A 25,930-nucleotide genomic window follows, 5' to 3' on the forward strand; every position below is an offset into this window, starting at 1 on the left:
GGAAGACCAGGCCCATCTACACCACCACTGAACCCTCAGAGAAAAATTACACCCTTCTACAGCATCACTGCTTCAACAGAACCACACCTATCACTCCAGGACTGCAGCCACCACTTAATCAGACTGCTACCAGCACCCTGACCAACAGGGTGTCAAGTCATATTCTGACTCTGCCAGTATTTTTTTTTAATTTGTACTATTACATTTGTATTTTTAATTTTCCCAGTAAAAAACTGTTATCCCTATTCCCATATCTTTGCCTAAGAGCCTCTTAATTTCAAAAATTATAATAATTCATAAAGAATAAATTTACATTTTTCATTTCAAAGAAAGCTCTTGCCTTCCTTAGCCAAACACCTGTCTTTTTAAACCAAAACAGCATCATCTTCCACCTTTCCATCAAATACAATCCCATAAATGTACCAAGATTTACAAGCAAGCAGAGAAAGATTTTAACCTAATAAAACATCAAACAACTCAGTCCTCAAACTGAAGAGCAGACTTTTGTTAACTGGGTTATTCCTCAGCCATTCATCTGCAAGGGGATTTCTCATTAATCCCTAACCTGGTGGCTGATTCTGGGGCCAGAGTGATTATTTGTGATTTTTTGCCCACTGAGGTGTTTGAAAATTGCTTTATGGAGAGGCAGAAGTCAGAGAAAAAGCCATTCTTCTCCACTGCTCAGTAAGAAAAGCCAGACATTACCAAGGGAGAAACCTCTATGGCATTTTGTCAGGCTAGCTGGAGCTCAGCAGCTCTAGTAGATACAGCACAACTACTGTCTTGCTACACCCTCATTTCTCCCTATGGTCAAGGGCAGATGAAGCACAGGGCTCCTCAAGCTGACAGACAGCAAAAGTGCTGCTTCTTCAACTGTTGGAAAAGTCTCTTAATAAAGCAAAAGCCATAGGTTAGCCTTAAAAATTGTTAAACACTTCCAGAAGCCTAGTGTGTCCCAATCCAAGAGATTGATGTGGCTTTTTAAGAGGTATAGCACAGCCATTTCATTTTTGACTCAGCTTTAGACCTCACCTTCCTCAAAACTTTTTTATTTTGGGGCCCATATATCACTGGTTTCTGCCCAGCCAGGAGGAAATCACCATGTGTTTGAAGAAGCTTTTCTGGTTTGGTGAATTCCTCAGGCTCTGTCATCAGGTAAATTGTGCAAATGGGCCACAGATCATATTATCAACTGATAGTGGCCATTCCTGTCTCAATATTGGTCCCCCTCTACTAAACTACATCCTGAGTTTACAGCAGCAAACCTGGTTATCTTTCTGAAGTGCCCATGTCACTTTTCATTTGTCCAAGCTGTGAAGTCAAGCATGGTAACTCAAATAATGTATTTAAAGCCACAAATGGGTGCTGGAGTAATGCAACACCTTCTCCACTGCCACTGCGCCACGTAGGCCACCCCTAAGATCCTTCTCACCAAAACTTGCACCACTCAAGATAAGGTTGCTTCTCTTTGCAACCATGAACTTTAACTCATCACTACCTGTTATGGACTGAGTGAAATTGTTGGAGAAACCCTGTCTCAGGGTCAGGTTTTTGGCAGCATAAATTGAGGCAACCCATGCCTAAACCACCCTGGCTCACAAGCCCTTAAAGATGGCCAGTTGGGTCTATTGAATAGACAGGAGATTAACAGACAAAAGGCCTTAAACACAGGTACTTACTACACAGGTTACAACAAAGAGCTACAACTAGATTACATAAAACAGTGCACAACATAAAGGTACCTATATTGGCGCAAGCAAAGAAACAATATAGATTAGAAGTCAATGTAATTTACCACGAAAGTGATGATGCAGTACACATAGAGTCCTTTCACTCACCTCTCAGGAGAGTAACTCAAAGGCCAGCATCCCAAACCTTGAGTAGAGATCCCCACACATTTCCAGGGAATGGGCAGAAGATTTCTGCTTTGTGAAAGTTTTGTGTAGCTTTTATTTTGTAAAGTGAAGTGTCTGTCAGTCAGAAATTCAGAGTTTATCTCCCTTCAATCTGCTCTCAAGGCAAGATATTTATTGTCTGCTGGGAATGTCACCTCCATGGTGCCACAGATAACTCACTACTGGACAGATGTCCAGCCTGCATCATCTCAACAATTAGAAAATTCATGTGAAGGAGAAGATGCCTGAAGTTATCACACCAGCTGATAGAACAGATAAGCTCTTCTGTGGCAGAGAGAAACGCCTCACCCCACTACCTGAACTAGAAATTTCCCTTTTCTCCATAAATCCAAGTAAAGAATGTTACTTGTCCCTTTCTTAAGATCTCACAAGTAGCTAGCTCCTCGCTGTGATCCTACGGGAAAGGCAAAGAGAATCCTCTTTTACTTGGAGGAAACTGAGGCACAAAAGGTACACAAAACTAAGCAAATTCTTGGGAATGCTCTCAGGTACTTGGTTTCTACTATTTCATTGCAGAGGCCAAAACAAAGAAACCCACCCCCTGGTTACTCAGCTCCTTTGAAGTTCAGGGGATGTCATTGTGGGAGCCTATATCTTAAGCTTCCAGCTTTGAACATTTTTGTTCTATCAACACATCCATGGCTGAACAGGGAACTGTCAGAGCTAGCAGGAGTCCCTGACTACCAGCACAATTATGTACAGATCAGAGCATCCTGAATCTATTCCCCTGCCAAAGCAGCACATTCCCACCTCCCTCCCAGCTGTCCATCCTTTGCAAAGCAACAGGAATGGCTTGTAAATCTGAGCCCTGCAGCTGGCCTCACCTACCTGGCTGACACCCATCCAACTGCAGCACTGACTCCCACACACACTCTTACAACTTTTCTATCCATCTCCAGTGAAGATACCAGTGAAAGTGAAACTCAGTACAAAGCAGATGCTGATCATAACTGCATTTCCCCAGACAGTATTATCTCATCTCACCTCACAGCTAGTAGCTTTTTTATCTTGGTGATGCTCTGATGTTCCTCTCCCTTCCTTCCTTTTCCCTGCAGATCCATATCCACGCCTCCTGTCCTTTTTTTCTCTTAGAAGGAAGCCAGTTTTCTGACTTCAGGCACAAAACATGTATTTCCATCCTCTCCTCTCCCCTTTCCTGCTTCTTGCTTGTAGTGATCCTCCAGTAGTTTGGCTACTGCATTTTCTGATCTCCTTTACACCACTACAGCAACAGTGATACAACCACCATGAAAAAATTAACAATGTCAGAAGAATGGTAGTGCTGAACTTCAGAAACTCATGTAGCAAATACAATGGGAATTTGGAGTGTTGCATCAGTGACTTAATGACTTTAAGATGCATTTGGCAAGTTTTTTTAAAGCTACTTAGCAATGCACTTGAACTTTGGCTTTGTTCCTCTCTTTCATGTCTCCCAGGTATAGATATCACCTCATAAACATCTCACACCACTGCAAGGTTTCTGTTCAAACAGCAAAACACCTGGAAGACACATGTGACCTCACACCTCGATTTCTGCAGGGATATTCATGCCATCAGGTTTCTGTACAGAGCAAAGCAGACATCACGATAACACTTAATGAAGTGCACCACACATACCATCTCAAAAATAACCCACCTGACCACCTTGTTATCTTACCCAGCTACATTATGGTCCCTTGGCAGTAGCTGCTGACATACCAGGAATTTCTTAGCTAAAACTTGATGGCAGCCCATCACCTGGATCATTCTTATGTTCATAACACCAGTATAAGAAGGACTTAAACTTCTGTTGGAGCAAGTCAAGAGGAGGCAACTGAATCGTGTGGAGCGCCTTTGCTCTGGAGACAGGCTGAGAGCTGGGGGTGTTCACCCTGGAGAAAAGAAGGCTCTGGGGAGACCTTAGAGCCCCTTCCTGTGCCTAAAGGGGCTCCAAGAGAACTGGAGAAGGACTTTTTCAAAGGTCTGGAGGAAGAGGACATGGGGGAATGGTTTCACACAGGTGAAGAAAACAAAAAAAAATCTTGGAAATGCTCTTTTATACTCAGCTCCTATTAGTTCATTGCAAAAGGGCCAAAACAAGTGGGGAAGGCAGGGTTAGATGGGATATTGGGAAGAAATTTTTCCCTGTGAGGGTGGTGAGGCCCTGGCACAGGTTGCCCAGAGAAGCTGTGGCTGCCCCATGCCTGGAAGTGTTCAAGACCAGGATGAACAGAGCTTGGACCAACCTGGTCTAGTGGATGGTGTCCCTGCCCATGGCAGGAGCCTGTTCCTTAATGTCCCTTCCCACCCAAACTGTTCTGTGATTCTATAGTGCCTCCAGCCTTCTCAAACCTTGTGGTTTGCCTGAATGCTTTCAAGGCAGATCTTGAAAAAGTTGTGGTACTATTCTCTGGTCCAAAGCTGAGATAATAATTCTAATATAAAAAAGGAGGGAAATCTCTTTTCTCTCAACAAACAGGGATTTCATGAGATCTTTGTGAGTTGGAAATTGTTAGTTCTGGAGTTCTTCTGGTCAAAGACAATGTACTCTGCCATGCAGCACTCTACTCATGCAACTCTGAGGGGGAGGTAGGGCATACTGAAGAAGATGAGGCTCACTAGGAACAGTCCTGTACTTCAAAGAATTAACCTTCTGGACCGTTTAAGATGTGAGTGGGAAACATCTGTATTATTGCAGAGCAGAGGGTGTCTCAGTGCCCATGGCCTTTGCACTTTACCAGCTTGTTTTTGTAGGGTGATGAGACAGACCTGGGTTAAAAGCATGGGCTGAAAATCTTCATTTCAGATGAATCTGTGTCCTGGGGTGACTTCATGATGCTTGTATCCCCATTAGTCTGTTTTGCACCTTTAAGACTGGTTCTGAAAGTGAAGGGGGGAAAGAAGAAGCACAGAGTTTGTTATCAGAAGCTGCACTTGCTCCCCCACATCCTTCTCATGGACTGTGCTGTCTGAAGAATGGACAGATGGTGGGACAGAGCCCTCCTTTGCTTTTTAGTTAGTTTTAGCTAGCTGAGGCAGAGGAGTTCCCTGGACTGTGGTTTTTTTCTTCTTCTTGGAACTTGTTTAAACCTGCTCTGGATTGAACACCCAGCAGAGCACTGGCAGTTCACACCTGTGGCTCACCAGGCCAGCCCTGGGCTGCGGCATTTCCAGCACCAGAGGGACTGGTAAGAGACTGAGTGAGCTGAGCTACAGCCCACAAAGGGACTTCCTGAGTCTGTCATCTCTTCAGAGCAGTAAGAGGTTTTATTGTTTAATATTGTTCATTTTTTTTTGTGCTGGTGAATGCTTTGACTGTTAAATAAATATTTTCCCGAACCATTTGGGGGAGAGGCCACTTGAATCTGCTTTCAAGAAGGGTGAACCCAATTGGGGTTTTCTATTGGGGGGAACCCAATTCAGAGGTTTCCTCCAAAATTTGCCCTAAACCAGGACACGCTGTTAGTCACTAACCAATTTCTAGGGAGTGGAAGGTGTAATTTCAATCTAGAAGCTCCTGCAGGGAAACTGAGACCCACAATATCTCTGTGTGAGGGAAGGGTTCATCAACTTCTGTCAGTAACAACAGCTGATTAATTTATTGAATGCTGATCATATCCCGCTTGGCTTTGGACTTTCCTTTGCCTTATCAGCAAAGTCAGGGTCTGCCAGTGGGACATAATGTAATAGGGTTGCTGCAATGGGTGTCAGTTACATCTTACTCGATGGCCAGAGGCGTTGATTGAAGAGACACAGCAAGAGATGGGTGTCAAGAGGTTATCCATGGCTCACATTGTCTGGCTCAGGCTTGCCCTCAAAACTTCAGCTACCAAACCTCTACACTTTCCAAAACTACTGATGGCCTGCCATTTTAGCAATTGGTTTGCTGATGATTTCCTATTGCTCCAAATTACAAGAATAAGAGGTGGAATAAAGTTTGGCGTGGATATGTATGGCCTTGAGCCTGCTTCCACCAGAAGCAAACTCGTCCTCCAGGAATTTGAATGTGCAGAAGAGGCTGACTGGTAAAAACTGAAAGGGTCCCAAAAGAATTCTTCCAAGTTCTTTTTTTTGCCTTTTTTTGTCACTAAAGGTGCAGTCTCATCACACACCTGGTCTCCCGTAGCTGAGCCCTTCCTCCAGAGCTGCATTAAGCTGTTCTTGAAGAATTCATCCTGGAGTCTTTCTTGGAGTGTAACACAATAGAGGGGGTTGAGGATGGAGGGGCAGGTTTCCTGTCAAAATATCCTCTGTCAAATGCACTTCACATGTAACTCTGCTAACAGAAATCAGGGCTGGGGGAATGTCATTGAAGTCAATCCTTCTGTTTAGAGGGAAAATCCAATAATTTCTCTGAAAGCTGGGCTTGGTCTTCAAGGATGATTTTTTTTTTCTTACTTTGCTTGAAATATTAGACTCTTTTCTAGCCTCATTCAAGTCCAATACCAACTTCTTCCTTTTACACATTCTTGTTCTTTTAATATTTTTTGCAGGAAAAGACTAATAAACAAATCAATTAGCAAACAAACAAACAAAAACCCTTTGAAGTGTAATTGATGAACCCAAATTATTTAATTTTGTTCAGAATCATACTGAAAAAAAGAGTTTAAAAAGATAACAATTAAATTGGCATTAATCCTTATACATAGTTTAGTTGAAACAAGGGCAAAGCAAGGTTGGCAGAGACAGGTCTCAGGTCTGTCCCCCTGATAGTGTGTTATTTTTCTTTGAAACAATATGTGAACAGACCACACAAGTACCCTGAGAGCCAAAGGACACCAGAGGATTAACTGCAAACAACAAGCCAGGATCACTGGTTTACACTGAGCAGCTTTAGCTGTGCCCTGCAATATAGAATATATGACACATGAGAACCAGCCATGAGAATAAACTCACAGATTATTAAAAGGGACAAAACACCCAACCTGCACACAATACCTCACTCTTTAATTGCAACATGACAGAAGAAATTACATTAGCCTATTATTCGATTTCAGAATCCTGTTCTCATCTACACCAGATGCCTTTGTTCTGAGATGATGGATTGTTTGTTTCTGTACTCGGCTTTGCCAGCTCCTCTTTGCATGTGGAGTGCTCTTGCCTTTGCAGTTCTGAGACTTTAATTTAGCCTCATTTTGAAACTTTTAATAGGACCAATGTCATGACAAGAATGTTTTTAAAACTGATACTTCCTAGACTATGAAGTATAGCACTGAAAAAAAAAAAGTTTGAAGGGGAATATTACCAGTGTCACTTTGCTGTTTCCCATTTTTCAGCTCCCAAGGGGAATGCAGTCTGGTCACCATCAGTTTTACGCAGACCAGTTTCCAGGTGCCTTCAATTTCATCTATATTCAATTTCTACATTCTTTTCTACAGTTTCTCATAGGCTCAACTATAAGCTCTGTAACTGCAGATGTTCCTTCTGCCCATGGTGGTGACAACTTGCAACAGCTCATCATCTTCACTGAAATGTGGCCTTGGGACCTGGCAGAATACGAAGGACTCTGTCATCCTGGTTCTGCAGGACCACACAGAGGAAGGATCAGCTGGTGGTTACACAATGCAGAATTTTTAGCACAAGTTCACAGGGCAGCCCTGTGAAACACCTTTCACCTTTCACATGAGCTAAATGTTCTTGTTTGGGATTTATCCTGTTCCACTGGGTTGTTTGAGGTAGGCAGTCAGCTGCTCAAGGATTCTTCTGGAGCTTCTGCAAAGACAGCCTCTTCCAGAGCCCCTTGGTTGGAATGATTGGCCAAGAGCTCACATGCTGCATGCAAAGGAGAAACAAATCTGATTCATTCCATTACAGTACAATTATCCCAAAAAAGGATTGCATCTGTCCTGGTCCTGTCCCCCAACAACCCAAAATCTCTGCCTATGGATTTGTCACATGAAGAGAAAAATATATCAGGGAAAGAAGATGCCATAATCATGTCAATATTTCCCTTGTCAGTATTTGTTTGTATAAACATATACAGAAAATACACATCAATAGGAAATACCATATCAAGTCTCCATGGCCCCAGTATGTGGTAGATTGTTTTTCTGTTGTAATCTTAAGGTGTTTCTTGTTCTGAGTTTATAGTGGTTTGTTCCATGTAGCCTGTTTGGTTTCCCCAAAGGTTTTGCCCTGAAGTTGTTTACTACAATTTTCCTGCTGAATCTTCTGTCAGTCCCCATGTCAATCTCCCTTGCACCTCCCTGATTTCCAGACCCTTCCCTGCCGATCCTGGAAGTACTGCCCTCCTCCCTTGTTCATCAAATGTAACCCCACCCCTTTCTCTAGAACCTTCCTTGTTTATCACCCTTCCCTTGCAGTTCCATTGGTGTGCCAAGCCTGATCCCCTCCCATGTTATCCCCTTTTGGTTACCTAGAATCTAATCCCCGCCCTACATTCCTCCCCTGCTGTTCTAATATCGGTTAAGATTTGTATCCTCCCCTAGTACCTTCCCCTGGTCTTAAGTCGCTGTTATCCTGTTGGAGCTTTGTCGCTTCTTTGTGGGCTCTCTCAGAGATTAAACTCTCTGAGAACTTATACAAGTGGCCCCTCTCTCTCGTCTCCTTTGTTCTGGCTTCCTTGACTCAGGATTCCTGTCAGCAACTGCTCAGAACAGCTTTGCTGCCTCTGGGAGTTGGGCAGCCCTGCTCTACTACCACCCAGACCAGCCCGAGGGGCAGAGAGGGGACAGCCACTCTTGGCACGGGCCAGGAGGTGAGGGCTGGCCAGAGCATCACCAAGAGACTGCTCGTGTCACCAGTGAGCCTGGGATAATTCACAGCTTTCACCCTGCTGCCCCCACAGTTTGCTAAAGCCCTCGGAGTCATTACTCACTGCAAACTACGCAGCTGGATAAACTCAGTGATCAGACAGGTCGTTTCCATTTCTAATGGGAGTTTGGATTGAACTCTGGCCTGCCTGGGTAGCCTTGGGAGAAATTAGCTGATTAAAAATGTCCAAAGGGGAAGTGGCAAGTGGGAAGAGTTTTATTCTTCGAATGTGCAATTGGCAACGCACTGAGTTAGTGAATAATCACAAGGCATTGCGTAACCAGAATATTTCAATGAGGCATTTCTTCCAATTCATGGTCTGTTCCAGGTTTAATATACTGATATTTCTCCAGCCACTGTCCCCAGGAAGATCTGACTGGGCTAGCACAAAGTCTTTTCTGTTTGTAAGCTCTAGGATAGAATTTGTCGTCCTTTGCCTCTGAGTTATGGTAAGTTTGGTTTTATGTGTCCTGTTCGTACTCTGCTAAATTATTTTTTTCTTTCAGTGCAAAGAATACACTTAACTCCTAAAATATTCGACCTAAGATATGGTGAGCTTCACTGGCAAGCAGCTTCACTGTCACTCTGGAGGAATTTATCATGGTGAAATCCGTGTTACTTGGCTTTCCAGCTCTGTGCCTGCAGACATCTCCATCTGAGCCACAGACCCCACACTCCCCAGACACTGGAGTCAAGAGAGGAAAACAGGCACTTCTGAGTTGCAATTCATCTCAGCCTCATGTAGACATTTCTATTAGGTCAGAACCATGCTCTGTTTCTCTTCACTGACTATAAGGACAGCCTGGGGTGGCTGGCTCACATGGAGGCCTCTTTCACATACACGCCTGTGTTAGGTGAGATGAATTTTGTCTTTTAGGTCTGTTTGTGTGGAAGTCAGACCTGCAAATTTGTTTCTTTGTCCCTCTCTTGCAGCAGGTGCAGAAGGGCTCTGATGGAGGATAGTCAGCTTGCTGTAGTTTTGATAAGCCTTGAGAGCTTCATATGGTTGGTGTCTGCTTTAGCAACTTGTCCCTCCTTTCTTTGTCTCTTCAGCTTTGGTCTGTCAGGTAGTAAAATATGTATTTTCTTTGTCATAGGCTTTTGCATTCTACACTGCAGCTGTAAGGATGGTTGGTAGCAATGAGAACAGAATATTTTCCTTGTCACTATGGTGTTTTCTTTTCACACTGAATGTAATGGCAATAAGCTGAGTTTAAATCAATAACCATTAGCTGAATACTCATTGATGCTACAGAAGAAATCAATAATGTAGCAAGGAGCTGGCGGTCCTGGTGCTAAGAGTGTACACAAGCACTATCAGAGAATTTGGCTCAAGAGAAGAATTGACACATGTAGATTTAGGGCCAGATCCATGTGAACGGAGTAATCTCCTCTCACAGGACTGCTGGGATGGCTCAGACATCGAAGTCAATACTTGCCAACTTGACCAGGAAGACTGTCAGGGATGGAAATGGTTCATGCCTTAAACATTGCTATGAAGGAGTTTTGCCCATTACAACAAAAACTGTATAAAGAAGCTACAACCACAGAAGCCTCCTTGAAGATGCCTGACTGGAACTTTGGACTGTGAGTTAAGCTGATAAGATGAAGTGGACATTATTGTTTAATCATCTCGGGTCTAGGGAGAAACAAACAAGGCTGAGGGAAAGGAATGCATCCACAAGAAAGCCAAACCCAGCAGCTGTGCTGAGAATCATCTCTGGCTGGGTTTGGGGTGGTGGAGACCACAGCCCGCAGGAGCCAGGTTTACACAGACTGCCCCCAAAACGAGTGTGGTGTGACCTCTGGTCAGAGGCAGTGAACACCCATCCTCCCTCACACAAACCAGCCGAGCTGTGAAACCCCCAACCCCACAGGTCACATCCACAGAACATTCACATGAGAGGCAGCTGAGGGGGTGTCATAATCCATCAAATCCGTCCCCCAGAGTGCTCCCCAGAGCCCTTGCACCACAGCACTGCACGTGATGCATAGAGATGCTACAGATCCAGAGTCTGCTGCCAGAGACTGGTCCCTTCCCATTCCCCCTTGGGGGGAGGTACCTGGGCATTCCCATCTGGCCTGAGAGTGTATTAACCAGTTGGATTCCATGCTTTCTGGGGGACCATCACCACCAAGAAGACCAGCTGGTGAGAATCACTGGGACACTGGTGGGATCCACGGAGTGATGATATTTTCTTTATCTCCGTCACTCTTTCCTGTCTCCCCATCTCTTTTCTACTTCTTTCTCTTCCTCCTTCTCTCTCTCTCTCATATTTACTATGAAATAAAACCCATACTTTTGACATTGGCATATGGTCTCGTTTTCACCTTCATTCACGCAGAGGCATTTCTTAAAACTTTAAAAACTGGACCGTGACAAAGACCCTTTTTCTTACCACATAAATACTGTAACAGGTTCTGTAACAGCTCAGTGCCAAGTCCACAACCTTACAATCAAAGAAACAAAAGCTGTGGAGGACTTCATTGCTTGTTTCTCCGTCCTAAACCCAGTTCCATGCTTTCTTTGCATTCTGTCAGATGTTTTTCAAACCCGGCATTACAAGTTCTGACTATAGGAGCTTACACTGACTCCACTCAGGTTGTTGTTATCCTCTCAGTAGCAGGTGCCTGCATCAGCTCCAGTGAAGGAATTCCTGGATGTTTGCAGACTGAGTGCTCAAAATGTACAGAGATGCTGCAAAAAATGTGGCAATCAAAGCTTATTACTGTGACACAACAGACACATTTGGAGAGCCTGCAGCTGCATAGGATGATAGCAATGTGCCAGCTGCATAGGAGACACGAATTCTCATGATGACAGTGTAAATGTGCCTGGATGGATAGTTCCTCCTCAGATGTATCTTCCTCCTTTGTTCACCTATTGTCTCATTTTCTTCCCTTTGGTAACCCAGCTTGTAATCTTTCTGAGATGAGGACTGCCTTCAGCAGGAGTCCATGCAAGGCCCTAGCCTGTCTGTGGTCATATCCCTTCTTTGAACTATCTGGTGCTACTGTGACATAAATAATACACTGTGCATTGATAAACAGTTAAGAAATTTCATAGGTCCTAATCCGCTTGAACTATACCCCCTTCCAATCACATATAGTCCCAGCAGAAACTCACACAGCTTCTTACACATGAAAATAATATTACGAAACATTTAGTGTAAGCTTTGACTAATTTAGCAGAATTTAGAAGCTAGAAGTAACAAAGAAGAACTAGCAAAGGGCCAGCCCTGAACAGACCACCAGCAAGGGCTCCATACACCTCGGTTTGGAAAGACAGATGGAAGCCATTATTTTGTTTTGAACAAAATACCATCTGGGGCCAACATTTGCTGTCTGTTATTTTTGAGTAAATCCAGAGAAACTCCATCATGGTCCTTAATAATCAGTCCTGGGACCAATCTTATTAAATATTTTCCTTAATGAACTTGGCAGAAAAACTAGGCTCCTGGCCATGAGATCTGCTCAAGACACAAACTGGAGTGACTGTATGGCCAGTGCAGAGCAGGATCAGAATATGGGAATAGATAGATATGGGAAGAGGGAAGAGCTGGATGACCTTGAAAGAAGGCTGAGAGAAACAGGTGAATATTAACAGTAACAAAGAGTAAGATGCTGCATTTAGATACTAAGGTAGAAGCTTCTTGATTCAAGATAACAGTAGAGGAAAAAGGGCCTGAGTTAGTCTATCCTGAAAACAGTGGCCTTAAAAAGAACAGCTGCAACTGCAATCTGTATCACTCTCCAGTCTGCAGTGCTGGGCTTTCAAAAAAGAGTGCCCAACAAGGATTTGGGAAAGTGGTGGTGTGCACTGGAGAAAGGAAGATAGGGAAGCATGAAGTACAGGCCTGAATTTGGAATGCAGTAACAGGGCTGAGGAGGGGAAAGAAGAGAATTGGAGGTAAGGGGGTCAGATAGGTCTCTGAAAAGGCCTTTTAGGAGGGAAAGCTTAAAAATAAAATGAAGAAACCTGCTTCTAAACCTTGACTAGGGAGTATCTCAACCCAAAGAGCTGGTCATGGGATAGATGCTTCCTAGCAGCATCCTATTTCCACATGATGCAGGGTTTATGACTCCACATTGAACAATCCAATAGCTACAGATGTTTAGCTCCCGGGAATAAACTAGGTACAATTTCCCAGCCCTTCCAGTGGGGGTGATCAACTCATAAGCCGCAGGGAATGGTGCATCTGATTTGAGATCCTGTTGCCCTGTGGTTTTTGCCTTTTCCTTTTTTCCCTCTTGTTTTTTTTTTTTTTCTTCTTTTGGCACTGTGAATAGGGCTTGCCAGCTTGCTTCTTTGTTTCTCTGCTGCTTGGGAGCCCAGAGCTGGTGCATGCTGTGCCAGGAGCTGGGAGCGCCCATCCCCTGCCAGGCCATTCCCTCTGTGTGGCAGCCAGAAACCAGCCATCATCCATGTGAGAAATTATACTCACTTTCAAAAAAATTAAAAAGGTTTATTAAAACCTTATCAAAAATACAGCAGAAGATTGAATAAGGAAAAATACAGCTCTGGAAGCAAAGGATTCTATCACCATGTGCTCATCCACAAAATGGATGTTCCGCCTTTTATACCTCTAGCCCCTCCCAAAGTCTTGTTAATCGACTCTTTCTTCACTGTCCAGTGGTGGAGATCACTTTCTTACGTCTAGATTGGAGGTCAGGTGTTGCCATACTGACAAGTCAACCCTCCCAAATGCCCCGAGTACTAAGGCCATCCCCTGATAACAATGCAAGGGGGAGGGGAAACATAACTATACATCTACAAAACTTCTCTTAACATATATGTAATATACACCCCTTAATTGTGAGAGTCAACCATTGCATTATTCATCTATAACACCCATGAGCTGTGCAAAGGAGCAAACCCCTGCCCAGCTGTGCTGTTTACTGCTGCTGCTTCAGGGCTTTTTGCTACGCTTTAGCCTGACATTTTGCATTTGCCAGGACCCCCGTGCTTCAGCCACCACTTAGGATTTAGTGCTACAATTCGATTTGCCGCCCCCGTGGCGTTCTGATGTTCCAGCTGCTGCTCCAGGTTCCTGCTCCAGTCCAGCTGCCCACACAGAGTGGCTCCCAGAATTTGCAAAGATGAGTGCCTAAGTCCCAGCATCTTGGTTAGTATTCAGAGTATGTCACACAACATCTTTGAAGGGACTTTGAGCCCATTCTCAAAACCAAGCTCATCATGTTTACAAAGTTCTTGAAACAACTCCTGAGCAACTCAAAACATGCTGGACTTCCAGCCTCAGAAGCTGAAATGCCCACAGAGTGTGAAAATAAAACCCTTGTCAACCTTTCAAGGTGTCTTAGAGCTGCTCTGAAAGGCCTAATCTTGAACATTTTCTGTCTTCAGATGTTTTGCACTAACACAAAAGATGGCAATGGGAAAACATCAGCTTTTGCCCAGGTCATTCTACTGTACTGAGACAGGATCAAGTATTCCTCATGCCTGACTACTGGTTAGTTAATATCAATGGCCTGGGAATTGCAACCTTCCTCTGAGGGTGATGAGGAGTGATTTTCCATGGGTCATTGAAGGAGATGGAGGTACGGGAAAATGAAGAGATATTTCTGGGAGATGTTCACCTAGACATGGGTGATGGGGATTCCAGGTCCTGGCATTCAGCGTCTCCTTACCTCTCTGTTCCTCTCTCGAGTCGGGCTTCAGCGTGTTTTTCCTAATTTTCCTAATTTGTGCCAATGGAAACTGTGAAATCAGTCTGTCTGATTTAGCAAGACCATCACCACCTTTCTCAGAGACATGGGAAGCAAAAGCAAGCACCTTTAATCTCGCAAGCCCAATCAATCCCCATTGCTTCTGCTCTGTCACACAGATGTCAAACCAGCTGTGGCAGGAACAGAAAATGGGCTTTGCATCATGTCCATCTGTTAGGCAAATCATGGCATAGAAAGGCCACATTTGGAATCCTTTTTCTTTTCAGTGCTGCCAGTCATATAAAACAACAGGTCCCTAAAATAGTTATGAATAACCATTAGTAGGAAAAGACTTTGAAAATGTTCCTTGTTTATACATTTGCTGGAGGGTTTAAATCCTGGTAGAGCTTAGAAAAACCCACCGTTTTCATTAAGCTTTCAACTCAGCTTGGGCAAGGGCTCTATAGCACACAATAATAAATAAATGTCATACCACATGTATACATATTTTCTTCCAAGGCTATTTTCAATTTATCTTTTCAGGCATGTTTTGTGCTGATGGTTCCCTTTGCTGGCTGTATTAGAACATCTTCAGCACGTCTTTGAAAGCTTTCCCAAACAGAAAGCTCATTCATGTCCTCAGCTCTGAGATGAGTAACAGTTTGCAGCTATGTACCTTAGGCTCCATAAAGCAGAGTAAACTGGATTGGAAGAATTCCTGTGTCCCTTACCATACTTTTGATGGAAATAATAGCCTGGAGAATCAAGGGGTTTTAAAGCAATGCCAGAAGGGCCCTGGAGAGCCTGAATTTAACAGCCTCAGCCTAATCTGTTATTTCTGCTACAACTTCACTTCCCATATCACAAACTAAATCCAGTGTTGGTATTCAGGACTTGCAGCTGATTTGTCCTAAACCCACCAATTCAAAGCCCTTGAAAATACTTCCCTGCCATGGTCCATGTCAGAGAGAAGTGGAACTCAGAATTGAGGCGAGACCAAACAGAAAGAGACATCGAGCATACCATTGATGCTAATGATTTTTGGATACATTTAGCCTGAAGTGCAAGCAGAGACAGCCATACTGTTGCCTACAGACAGCTCATGCTGCCAGGCATGGTGGCCACCCCGAAGCAGCAGGCTTGGCATTTCTTCTGTGTCTTAGGGGAGTGACTTGAGGGAAGTTTATTTGTCACAATTTGGTCTTGTCTCCTCATCTTGAGTGGTCTTTCCCTTAAAACAATAAACCACTATTGCTTTCCCCCTTTTTAAAATCTATCGTGGCAATAAAGCACAACAGAGTAAATGTTATCAGACCATTAATACATAGCATGAGTGGGTGTCTTGGGGATGGTTTATTATCACATATCATTTTTGGGGGGTTTGCTCTGTTTTGTTTTGTCTTGTTTCTGGGATGGCCGCTCCCCACACCCCCCAGCCCCCATCCTCCATGGCTCCAGGAGTGCTGTGATGAGTGGGAGCCAGGCAGGGGGTTCCAGAGAGGGCTGGGGATGGGAGAGGGGCAGCCCTTGCTTTTCCATGCGGGGTGTTCAGCTGACTGCACTGGTGTCTCTGACTAGGGACACTGCTACTTTCTGCGAGTTTTACCTGTCTTTTGCTTCGGCACTGTGACTGGGCTTGTTGCCATGCTGCACCCCCTGAGCAACCCCCTGAGCTTTTCCATTCCCCACTGCCCCAGGCAAGGGACACCTGTGCAGCCTTCTTTGTACCTGTCCTAGACAGCCCCGGCTGTCTGATGGCAGCAATACAGGGGGGAAAGGGAACTGTGGGGAGAACAGAGGACATCTAAACTACAATAACATAACCATACATCACTAAAGCTTTTCTTAACATTCACACAATAGTTATCTTTTAATTGTGAGAGCAAATAATCTCATCCATCTATAACACACAATTTCAATATCTAGCATTTATTCAAATTTTTCCTTTTTTTTCTGTGCCTTGCAGGCACCCTTTTTTTTTTTTCCTTAATAAACAGGTTTTTTTTCACTTTCGCCCACTGGCATTAATTTCTCTCATTGGCAAAAAGGGATTACTGGAGCCCTTCTCTTTAGAGGAAATACTAATTTCAGAGCATTTTCTCCTAAATTTGTCTCCAAACTAAGACAGTGGGTGAAGACAGAGCCACAATGCAGTACGCCCTCTTGGGCATATACTAACAGATTCCAAGCCCATAGAGAGACTCTTTTAGAGCATCTACATTCATTAGGTAGCATCAAAAGCAGCAGCATACATTGGGAAATGTTGAGAAATTCCTAATGGGAGCTGCCATTTCAAAATCACTGAGACAATGTTCATGTTTCATGCTAAATATTTTCCTACATATTGGCCCAACTCAATTAAAAGCGAAAAAAAAAGGAGAAGGACAAAAGGGGGAAAAATCACCTAGTAGACAGAAGCAAAATGCACAAAAATTGAAAATCATTTTCTTTCCCCCACCAGAGATCTGCTGATGCTCTGATGGCCCTGCCTAGCTTTTTCCCACTTGCTGAATTATGTTTGAGAAAGCAAAAAGAAAACTATCTTGGGGATTCAAAAGCATAATAATTTTGGGGATTAAAAAGCACTGGCCACTGTTTGTCTGAATGCTGAGCAATTGGGGTGCCTCAAAGTTTTGTGTGACCATTCTGAGGCTTCTTGAAGTTGTTTCAAACTCCATGTGATTTATCTCCTTCACTTTGCCACATGTCAGGCTGAGCACTCAGAGATCCTACAAATACTGGCTCCATTTCCCCTTCCTTGAATCTCTTTTTTTTTCTTTTTTTTTTTTTTTTTTTTAATACAAACCATAGCAGGGTGTTTTGGTAATTATCTTCAGATGTATCCTTTTTCTCAGCATTGCCTACTTTAGAGCTTCTTGTAGCTACTTTCATGGCATCTGGTACTGATCTCGAGCAGAGACACCAAAACAAATTTGCTGGAGCACGGCTCTGGTGTGGGGTGGTCTGGAATTCTCTTCTACTCAAGTGTCCTTCAGTACTGATCCTGTTCCTGAAAACACCCAGGCTTTCCTAGCTTGGAAAGTTTCACCAGGAAAGGAAGGAATAAAAAAAGAATGAACTGGGTGGGGGGTTCTTCCTTGGTGGGCTTGGGATAGCTGGGAACCATCTCTACTTGCTTGTGTGCATGACCTTCAGGACAGCCACAAATCTCCCATTTGTAGAAAACATCACCTATAAAATGACTGACAGTTACAATTTTTCCACACTCCATCTTCACTCTTCTTTTTCCCTCAGATTTTAGACACCAGGCACAGCTACGTAAGCAATATAAACAGTTTCAGGCATTTCTCAGTTTGGGGAAAGAGAAAACAGGGGAATATAATTTCTGCATTAATATTATATACAGTCTCTCTACATTTGTAGCTGACCTGTGGAGGTCCATGGTCACAGATGGGTACTTCAAGACTGTCTGTGTCATTTTTAGGTAGAGGAATAAAACAATCTACTCTCAGTTTGCTAATGTAAGTGTATGAAAACAGACAGATGACTTGCACTCTGGAATTGCCTCTTTGCCTCCATGAACAATGAAGGGAGGTTTCTGTGAGTACTTCAGACTGTAAATTATCCACTGAACTACACACTGAAGCTTCAGTGTCACTATTGTTACCTGCAGTCCCTGTCCAAGCTCTTCCTGAGATGCACTGCAATTCCAAAAGGAGGTCAAGTAACAAGGAAACACATTGTGCATAAGAGCCCCCTTTGTAAAGTAAGGCTGATAATGCTTTCTTTCTTCACTTCCCTGCCTCCTGTGTCTAGACATGCTAGAGATTCTCCTTTTTTCCCCAGGATGTAGTTCTTTACACACCATGGCCTCAACCCTCATTCAGGTTACTAGTTGTTTTTCTAAGACCACCCCTTTGCACAAACAGTGACGGTGGAAGACACACCTTATGTCTTGGTTTGGAAAGACAGGTGTCTGCTAAGGAAGGCAGGAGCCTCCCCTGAAATGGAAAATGTAAACCCCCTCCCTTCAAATTGTTATAAATTTGAAATTAAGGAGGGCTGTCAGGCAAAGATATGGGAGCAGGAATAACAGTTCTTTATTAGGGAAGAAAATAAAAAGATAAAATAAACAATGCAGTAAACTAAAACAACACTGACAGAGTCAGAATACAGCCTGACACCCTGTTGGTCAGCGTGTTGCTAGCAGTCCAATTGGAATTGTGGCTGCAGTGGCAGGTGTGGTTTTGCTGGAGCAGGAATGCTGTAGAAGGGTGTAGTCTTCCTCTGAAGATCCAGTGGAAGAGGCAGCTGTTCCTCTGGGAATCCAGTGGAGAAGCTGTGCTGGTGTTCCAGAATCTCCAGATTATATCTGGGTAGGAATCCTTGGCTGCTCCCTCTGGGTGGAGCATCTCACAATGGGATGCCATAGTTCTTATCAGTCATGCAGTGTCATTCAATAGCCTGTTATCAGCAGATGTCCCCCTAGAGGGAGGAGTGGTTGTGGAAGAGATAAGGAAACATAAGGAAAACTGCCCAACAAACAGAAGACAACTGTCACACAGATGGCAAATAGAATACAATTTGCTTGGCAATCCAGGACAGTTTATAATTCCTATTGACTCTTGGCCTGACTTTGTTAATCTTCAAATCACAAAAGTGGTTTGAGCTAACAGTGACTGATAACTGCGTTTAGTGTCTTTTAAGCTCAAGATGTTCAGTGAGGAGCATTTAGGAATATCCTTAACTGTTCCTGTTAAGGAGGATGTGATCTTGTTCCCCAAAACTCCTTAACACCAGTGTAGTACTAAGAAGGAGGCATTCTCTATTCGGCCAGATGCACAAGAGGATAGCTCCTCCCAAAAGCTGTGCATGCTGAGTACAGGAAAGTTTCTGTTTATATACTGTATTTTTCATACATATTCATTGATTGTCCCAGACTAAACATACATATGATAATCATTTCCCCAGAATCATTAACATATTTCCCCTGCCCTTTATGCATGTATTCTTCTGTCCTGGGGGTCTCGCTGGTGGTCCTTGGAGGTTGTGTCCCAGATTGCAAGGCAATGTGTATTCTTTTTGCCATCTGATAGAGGTGTGGCAGTTATCTGCTGTTAATTGGGAAGTTTTCTTTATCTCTTCCACAACTGATCCTCCCTTGGGAGACATCTGCTGTTAATAGGCTATTGAGTGTCACTGCATGGCTGATAAAATTACAGCATCCCATTGTGAGATGCTCTGGCCAGAGGGAGGAGCCAAGCATTCCTACCTGGATATAATCTGAGATCCTGGGACTGCAAGACAGCCTTTCCACTGAATTCCCAGAGGAACAGCTGCCTCTTCCACTGGATCTTCAGAGGAAGACTACACCCTTCTACAGTCTCACTGCTCCAACAGAACCACACCTGACACTGCAGGAGCACTGCAGCCACCATTCCAATTGGACTGCTACCAACACCCTGACCCACAGCGTGTCAGGCTGTGTTCTGACTCTGTCAGTGTTGTTTTAGTTTACTGCATTGTTTATTTTATCTTTTTATTTTCTTCCCTAATAAAGAACTGTTATTCCTGCTCCCATATCTTTGCCTGAGAGCCCCTTAATTTTAAATTTATAGCAGTTTGGAGGGAGGGGGTTTACATGTTCCGTTTCAGGGGAGGCTCCTGCCTTCCTTAGCAGACACCTGTCTTTCCACACCAAGACATGGTGGACCCCAGTGTTCTGTTGCTGATGTTGGAGACAGGCATGCGACAGAACACGCTGAGGTTTGTGCAACAACAGCTAACTTTTATTGAGTGCTGTTCTCCCCATATAGCACGGAAGCTCTGTGTGGTTAATCCTGATTGGCTGAAACAGTTGCCACCCAGCCAACCAGCCAATAGCTTCCCGTGTCCCCAGCGGCCTAGGGCTGCTCACCAATGGCCCAGACTGGTCACATTATATAATCAAGGTAATTATATAATTACATAGTCAGTTATGTTTCAGTTATAAAATTATAATTAGCATGATTTATAACTGTGAGGCCTTCAGGCCAGCTGTTAGCCACTACAGTGTTCCAGGTGACCTGGCTGAGGTGGCAGGACACTGAGGCTGGTGAACTTCCAGTTCTTCTTACACAAAGGGCACTGTGTAGTTTCCACAAGCCAGGAGTTTGGGAGAACAAGCATTGTGTTAGCTCACCGGGTGTAGGCCGTTTTTCATCTGGTAACAACCTCATAAAGTTGGAAAGAAGTGGAACAGTTTGGTCCATACTCACGTCATCATAAAGGGATGCTGATAGCCCAGCACTACACAACTGGTTTTATTTAAACGTCATGGCAGCAATGCCACAGTATCAAAACTCTCCTTTTGAAGAATATTGCAAAGAACGTGTAAGTGAGGAAGAAACTTCTACAGAAGGATTTTGCTGAATACCTTTGCTGCCCACCTGTGTTGTAAGACACAAATCTCTTCAGTTTCTGAGAGTGGTGCATTTCTTGAGCATGAAATATTGTGCCAATTAGAAGGGAAGTCAAGTCAGAGTCATAAAAAAGAAGGCAGGAAGGATGAGGAGAGGTGATCAAGGTCTTCGTTGTGCCTTAAGGAAGGATCAGTTTTTCCCAAGCCATTTCTGAGAGTTGTTTATTTTATCTGTTTTTAAAAACCACAGTTGTTCCAAAATGACAGCCTCCCAGGCAATCAATGCCAGTGCTTAACTGGATTTACTGTTAGAAATTGCCTCTCAAGCTTAAGAGAGCTCCCTCAGGGCTCCATTTAAGACCATGACTTCATGCCTGCTTCCCTGCTGATATGGAGAGGAGCCAATTCCCTCTGTATTTATGGTCCATTTTATATAGTCAGACTGCTGAGGGCAACCCTGAAGGATCCCCTCTTGCTGCATATTTGATGTTCACTCTGTTGATCCACCTCAGCTATTGTGAGGAGCTCCTATACATTCCTGTGGGGCTTATGCTCACTTACAGAATGGTTAAACTCAGTTCTTTCACTGTCTTATTCCTGGCCAGCCTACAACAGCCTATAACACCTATCCCCCTAGTGGCCCCGGTGGGTTTTGTGATTCCTGGTCCTTGAAAATTTATTCTAACTTCTGAACTGAACTGCCATTGCCAGCTGCAACCACCACAAGAACAGAAGATCAAACTTTATCAATTCCTTTGTGCTTCCTGCCCAGCACTTCTGCCTATGAACCCATGCTGTTGCTCTGGCTCTTAGCAACATCCACTGAGGACCTGAATGGCCTCATGAGTCTTGTAGCTTCATCCATGTAAGATATTTGTATCTTGCAAAAGCCTGAGTTATCTTCCAGGTAGGTTACCAAACCTACTCAAAGTCTGCTCCATTTGGGAACTCGGTTAAGCTGAGATGATCCAAAGACTTGAGGGTTTGCTGAATGACTGGTGGGCATATCAAGCAAGCATAGATGCTCTCAGTGTTCTCTCTTTCTACCCTCAAGACTGCCTGAAGTGGCCATAATTGGACCCTCACAGGTCAGCATGTTGTAGCTATCATTTCATACCTTGTCCTGTCTCCCTGAGCACTTCTGAATTTCTTAGACAAAATTCCAGCTTGTTTGTCCACAGCCACATCTCCTTCTATAATGAAAGACTGAGTTAGCAAAACCTTGAGGAATCTCATTACATTTCATGCTGGAAAAAGCAGCCAAGCCTTGCGAGCAGGTCCCAAAGACCGTAATATATCATCTAGGTTGAGGCCAGCAGCTGTTCCTGCTCCTCCTCTCTGCAAGGGTTCTCAGATGGAGACATTTCCAACTTATAAATTACCTGCTGTAGCTGTCATCTGTCAGAGCAGCCACAGAGTATTGTCTCACAGACAGTGTAATTCTGTTTCTCCCCATTCCTCTCCTATCAAGAGTTTGGTAGCTTTCTGGTGTCAGTCCCCACTGCCAGGCAGAAGGCTTTCCTCCAGCTCCCAGACTGCCTACTTACTTCAAAGGCCAGCAGGGAGGGGGAAGCACAGCAGACCTCATTCCTACAATTTATTTGCCTTGCAGACTGGTGGCTGCACTCAGTTTTCCCTGTCAGAGGTATTGGCAGCCCCCTCAAAGACCTCATGTCACAACTGGGCATATAAAATGGCTCCAGAGGAGAAAACAAGAATATGCTGTACTCCGGGAAGGTCACCATCATCTCCTGGCTGATGTAGGCTTTAGCCTGCATCTCTCTTTAGCAGGACTTAGAACCCTGTCCCATCTACCCTTGGTTACATCTGCACTCCAACTCATCACTGGATGATGGGCAATCTGAGAACAAAGGCCAATGTTCCTATAAAGTGCTGGGCATGGGAAATTCACATGTTCCTGGTATGAGAAAACAAGTAATGAGACCCAAATGTAAACCTGGGACAAAAAGACACCACTCAGATAATCCACAGTTTCTGAGGGTCCCCCAGTAAGGTTCAGTTTGATTACAACTCAGTGCATGGAGGTGAAACTACTAGTCACTCTGGTCCTGAAGGAAGACATAAATCAATGAGGGGCTTCTGGAGTCAACACTGATTTCTTACCTGTTCCTGAAAAGTTCTTGGAGAACTTTTTTGTGGTTTGGGATCTAACAAAGGCCAAGAACCATTCCCAATGAGCAGTTCACATAAAAGTCCCTATTCAGATTTAAAGGTGTGGGTGCAAGCTCTTCCACACCAGGTGACCTGAGTCACAGGACAGTCTTGTGCACGTTGAATTTATTCACACAGACACAAACACTGAGTTAAGTGCCTGCTGTTTCAGGTGCCATGTCATACAATCCTTCTCAGTAGTACGTGGAGCTCAGGTGCCCAAGATTTCCATGAAACAAGTGGTTAACTGGTAAGGACCTCTGTAAGCTTCTTAGTCGACCTTTAAGACTTTTGCTGGAAATAAATTAGTGTAAGTTATTTCAAGAAACAAAACCATAAGGAAGAGTTATAGAAGGAAGATGCCGCAAAATCCTTAAATTCAGATCTTCTTACTTTTGACTCTTCTCTTTAGCTTAGTATCAGCACACAAGTTAATGCTATTTATCTTTGCTTTGAATGCATTCTAGTAAAACTGGTGTAGTCCTTCTCATTTGTATTAATGCATCTGTCTAGTAGTGAGTAGGTGATCAAAAATACCCCCAAGCCCTTGAAACATTGCTCTTCTGACACTGACCTTCTTGCCATTTTGCTCTGGTCAGTGGTTTCTCTCCTGAAGAGCACAAACCATATCAATGGCTGGGATTTTCTAGTTTATCCCTACCTTTTCATAGGATTATTGATCAAATCCCATGACTGAATGCTTGACACCATTGACTGAATGCTTGACACCATGCTTGACAAGGCACAGGCACATAATAAAGTGACAGCCTTTACCCTTAAGAGGTTTTACAAAGCAGCATTGAAGTTAACGAAGGGTACATGGAAGAGATTATTTGCATAACACCTTTATTACTTGTGTTACCCATCAGTTCAGGGCAGCTCTTCCAAGGACATCTGCCATGGGAGATGGTGCATGTGTTTCTGTGTGAGCATGCATGCCAACTGTTCTATAACCATGTGCTTGGAGGTGAGATTCATGTCTTCAAAGCTCACCTGGACACTTGAGCCTCATCAGGCTTCTGCTGTCATTCAGCTTCTTTCTGTCCACTCATCTTTCCTGCCAAAATCTGGGCACTTGATGGTTGCCAAGCATGTGATAAAAATATCTGCCTGCCAGAAAGGCACGTGCACAGAATCTGCTGCTGCTGCAGCTTCTCCATGGAAGCTGGCATACCTCAGAGCTTGGAAGGGGTTCCCAGCTCTGTCACTATCATATTTCCTGAAAAATCTCTCTGCCCAGGATTCCACTCCTGGGAAGCTGAGAAGCCTCAGAGAAAAATGAAGACAATAATTATCTGATTTGCTTCTCCTGTGTTTTGCTGCTTTGGAATGTGGTTTGGACATTGTTCACCAACAGGTGCTTGTTTGATTGGTTTCACGTGAATTGTTTTTATTTAATGACCAATCACTGTCCAGCTGTGTCGGGGCTCTGGAGGGAGTCATGAGTTTTTCATTATTATCTTTTAGCCTTCTGTCTGTGTCCTTTCTCTATTCTTTAGTGTACTTTAGTATAGTATTCTTTTATATAATATAGATCATAAAATAATAAATTAGCCTTCTAAGAACATGGAGTCAGATTCACTCATTCCTCCTCTGTCGGGGGAGCCCCAAAAATACCACACAGCTCTTCCACTGTTAACTACTTCCTCTGCACCCGAGCTTTGCACTGCCTTCCGTGGCCACAGCACTTTCTCACCACTTTCAGACTCCTGTTTAACCTCAGACAGAGCCCACTTCTCCACATGAAGAGCACTTCTTCAACTCCTCTATCTGCATCTCTCTCCCCTGCTCATTTTCATGGCTCCACAGAAGTCTCCATGCATTGCAGTGAGAAAAACATGTTGAGCTGCAATAACACAAGGGATTAGGGAAACCCACAATTACAAAGAAATAATTTCAGGACACTGAGTACCGGAGGGAGACACTGGGATGGTGGTGCTGAAGACCTAGACTACTCAAATCTAATTAAGTCAAATCAAATAAAAGCTTTTGTTCAAGAAGTCTAGTTTCTCTGAGCCTCATTTTCCCATGGTTATATTTCCTTTTCCTACTTTTGCTATCTGTCAAGATAATAAGCTTGGTCAAGATAACAAGCATGTAGGTCTCAGCCTCCATGCCTAGTGCTTAACACCATGACACTGTGACCTTGCAGGCTTCATTGCAGTAAAAATAACGTCACTCTAGTCAGACAGAAGCACATTTACAGAAATCCCCTTGGTATGGACTTCTACTCACAACTCAACCATGAGATTGACTCCTATGAGTCAGAGTATTGGGATACCACAGCACGCAGGCAAATGAGCAAAGCTGCAAATACTCCTTTTCCTCTAGGAAAGTGGAGGTGTTTAGCAGCAGTCACTGTGTCTGTTTTGAGACAAATTTAGGAGGAGACACTCTGCAATGAGTAGTTTCCTCCAATCCTTTCCTCTAAAGGGTTTCAACAATTCTCCTCCACCAACAGAAGATGAATACTAATAGAGGAAGGTGAAAATAAGCCAAAACCCAACACTTTATTAACAACAAAATGCTCACAGAGCTCACCCCCTACCCCCCACACACAGAGGAACAAAGACCCAAAAATGTCTGGAGAATGGGGCAAATGCTGGATAACTACCCCTTCCCAACACAGGGTGTGAGATGGTGCCGCTTTCACACTGAAGAAAGTGGAGCTTCCACAAGAGTTCCATCAGGATGCAAAAAACCTGGTGGCTCTCTGGCATCAACCTTCTCTCCGCAGCAGACAAAGCAGCTGTGCTGGAGCCTTTCTGTGTGCTTCTCTCCCTGGCTCAGCTTCCTGAGGTTTGGGGCTGGAACAGGGTGGCCCTGCTCCTCCAGCCATGGACCAGCAGCTGTTTGGTTCACCTTGAGGCAGGTGAAAGATTGCTGCTGCGGCTTCTGCAAGGGCAGGGAAGGGAAAAGTTTCTTGCCTGGGCCAACAAAACCAAGCTAGCCAAGCAAAACCAAACTGCACAGCATCACACAACACCTGGGTGGTGAGGCCTTGAAAAATCCTGCCAAAGAGCCCAAAGCTCCCTCTCCCCCTCTCCCACACACACCCCCA

The sequence above is a fragment of the Camarhynchus parvulus genome, chromosome 1 (assembly GCF_901933205.1).
Source record: "Camarhynchus parvulus chromosome 1, STF_HiC, whole genome shotgun sequence".
NCBI lineage: Eukaryota > Metazoa > Chordata > Aves > Passeriformes > Thraupidae > Camarhynchus > Camarhynchus parvulus.